This window comes from Mustela lutreola, chromosome X (genome assembly GCF_030435805.1).
Source record: "Mustela lutreola isolate mMusLut2 chromosome X, mMusLut2.pri, whole genome shotgun sequence".
In the NCBI taxonomy this organism is placed as follows: domain Eukaryota; kingdom Metazoa; phylum Chordata; class Mammalia; order Carnivora; family Mustelidae; genus Mustela; species Mustela lutreola.
Genome location: NC_081308.1, coordinates 25,906,250 through 25,909,795, shown reverse-complemented (window position 1 = coordinate 25,909,795; position 3,546 = coordinate 25,906,250).

Here is a 3,546-nt window from a genome sequence, read left to right as displayed (position 1 = left end):
GCTCAAGTTAGGCCAAGCCCTTGTGGGAAGGGGAGACTCGAACCCTACAAAACCACTAACGGATGTGTTAGTTTCAGACTGACAATCACATTCAAAAGACACCACTGGCATCACACAGCCCCAAGTGTACTTAGCTTTAACCAAGGATGCGGGGTAGGAAAAGCAGCACCTACAATGACAAGGCAACAAAGGCCTTACAACTCCAGGCACAGCTTAAAATGTCTTTAATTACTCCACAAAGGGACTTGCAAGGTCACAATGGATGAGGCTGAGTGTACATGGACTACATCAGATAAGGGAATGATCTTAGCATTTATATTATCAGTATTCTAAACCTTTCATTCTCCAGTGCTCCTTAATCTCATCAATCACAGATTATACAAGTAAACAATGAACAATCTCAATAACCAAATAACCTGGTATAGCCTGCCCACATAACAGGGCTCAGAACATAGCAATCTCAATAGGACCCTTGTTCACCTTGGATCTGGTATACTTCTACACATTCTGTGAGTTAATGTTGCAAGACGATAGGCCACGGGTCAAGTATTCAGGGGTCCCTGAGATGGGGAAACTTTTATAATTCACCTATTAATGGTATATAGGCAGACGTGACTGAGACATCTCTATAGCATTCAAGTATCACCCCATAGGACTTACTAGCGGCCAAGAAGACTCCAGAGAGTCAACTCCTTGAAAAGGCCTTGCCATTGGCAAAAGGAGATGTAGTAGTGACCTATGTTGACTGATGACCAAAGAGCACAATGGAATGAGAAGGGGAATTAGAAGATGTCAGAATGGATAAATGATGATCATGTATAAAGGTTGGTCCCCACCCTTTATGCTAAGAATTATGAAAGCCTGTTGCCTAATCTATAGATGTAGCTCCAAGGGAAATCTTATGGTATCTAAGAATTAGTTTTAGCTCTCTGGCCGGTTGGTGGGTTGTGATAGATTGAAACTGTTGGCCTTAATTTTATACCCTCCATCTGTCCATGACCTTTTGCCATATAATTTGCAGGATCTCACACAGAAGGCTGAGAGTGTACCTCCTCACACTCTGACCTGGGGCCTGGAAACATGACTTGCTTGGCCAATGGTGGATGGGTAAAAATGAGAGTATGTGAGTTTCAAGTTTAGGTCTTGAAAGGTCTGAACATTTTCATGTGCCCCCTTGAGCCTCTACCAACACCATTAAAAGAGCTCAGGGGAGCTGCTGTTCCTTCTCTCTGGACTCCAGAATGCACACACGTGAGGTAGAGCCACTCCAGCCATGCTCAGTCAGACCTATAGTTTCAAGGAAAGCCATCCACCCAAACCCTGTATAGATTAGCCTATAAAAAATTCTCATCTTTGTATTCTTCTGAGATTTTGAGTTTAATTCTTATGCTGAATTATTTGGGCAATAACTGAATGCCGTAAGTGCTTGGAAAACTGCATTCAGTTTCAGAAAACTAAGGTTAAAGTTTTAGTACATACGATTTTTTTGTGGACTGAGATTTACACCTGACATTTCAAAGTTTTAGCGATGTAAAAGGAAGTGGCACATGAAAAAATGTCTAACGTTATCAGCTATTAGGAAAATGCAAATGAAAACCACAAAGGGGTATCATGACATATCTATTGGAATGGCTAAAATAAAAAGAAAAATAATGGCAATACCAAATGCTGGTGAAGATGCAGAGAAACTGGATCATTCATAATTAATGATAGAAATGTAAAATGATACAGCCACTCTGGGAAACAGCTTGACAATTTCTTTGATAACTGAAACTATACCTACCATATGTATTAGTTGGCTTGGGCTGCCATAACAAAATATCTGAGGCTGAGTGACTTAAACAAAAGAAACTTATTTTCCCACAGTTCTGGAGCCCAGGAGTACAAGATCAAGGTTCTGGCCCACACGGTTTCTGGTGATAGCTCTCTTCCTGGCCTACTGATGGCCACCTTCTCAATATTTCCTCATATGGCTTTTTCTCAGTACATGCACATGAAAAGAGACAAAGCTAACTAGCTCTCTGGTGTCTTCTTATAAGGATATTCGTCTTACAGTTATTGGGGCCCCACCCTTATGACCTCGTTTAACCTTAACCACTTCCCTACTCCAAATACAGCTACACTGGGAGTTAGGGCTTCAACATAGGAATATTTGGGGGAGACATGCAGATACTCAGTCCCTAACATCATATAACCTAGAAATTCATTCCACAGATAAGAAAACACACACAAGGGAAGCCTGGGTGGCTCAGTTGGTTAAGCAGCTGCCTTCGGCTCAGGTCATGATCCCAGCGTCCTGGGATCGAGTCCCACATCAGGCTCCTTGCGGAGCAAGGAGCCTGCTTCTCCCTCTGACTCTGCCTTCCACTCTGTCTGCCTGTGCTCGCTTTCGCTCGCACTTTCTCTCTGACAAATAAATAAATAAAATCTTTAAAAAAAAAAAAAAAAGAAAACACACACAAAAACCTGTAACCACACTAGGCATAATCCAGATGTCATTCAGTGGGAAAATGTAAATAAACTCTTACACGAACAATGGAATACTGCTAACCCATAAACAGGAATGAACTACTGATGCACACAATGACTTGTATGAACCTCAAAGGAACTATGCAGAGTGAGAAAAAAAAACAAGTGCAAAGTTTATCGTATGATTATGTCGTATTAGGTTGTCAAAGTAACAAAATTGCAGAAACTGAGAACAGATGGGTGGTTTCCAGTGATCAGGAATGGGGAGAGCAAGAGAGGGGTGGCGTGTCTGTAAAGGTGGTAGCAGGAGGAGCCTTTCGATGATGGAAAATCTCTGTATTCTGATGGTGGTGATGGATACACAATGCTAAACATATGACAAAAATGCACAGAACCGTACACCCAGATGCAAGCATCCACACACTACACACAAAAAGAATGCATGTAAAACCGATGAAATCTCAATAAATTCTGTGCATTGTATCAGTGTCAACTTTCTGGTTTTGATATTGTACTATAGTTATACCACCTGTTGTTACTGGGATGAAGGGCACACAGAAGCCCCCTGTACATTTTTGGCAATTTCCTAGGAATCTATAAATATTTCATAATAACAACTTAAAAGAGTTGCACAAATTATGACTAGAGAGAAAACACCAAATGAAACAAGTTGTATAAAATGGTAAGGTAGGGGCACCTGGGTGACACAGTCAGATTAGTGTCCCACTCTTGGTTTTGGCTCATGATCTCAGGGTCATGGGATCAAGCCCTGTGTTGGGCTCCATTTCTTTGGTCCCCTGGGCTTTTTTTCAAATTGGATATTATTATTATTATAAAATTATTACTTTAATTGAATCAAAATATACCTTTCTGTTATCTCTAGCTTTTGTAGATGTTCAAACATAAATCACTTTTGAGTTTGTTAAATACGTTCCTTTTCTTGATTATGGTCATGATTTCTTGGTAGTGTGTTAAAACTGATGGTGATGCAACATGGAGGCTTAAGTGGGTAGAAGAATAAATGAAACAAGATGGGATTGGGAGGGAGACAAACCATAAGTGACTCTTAATCTCACA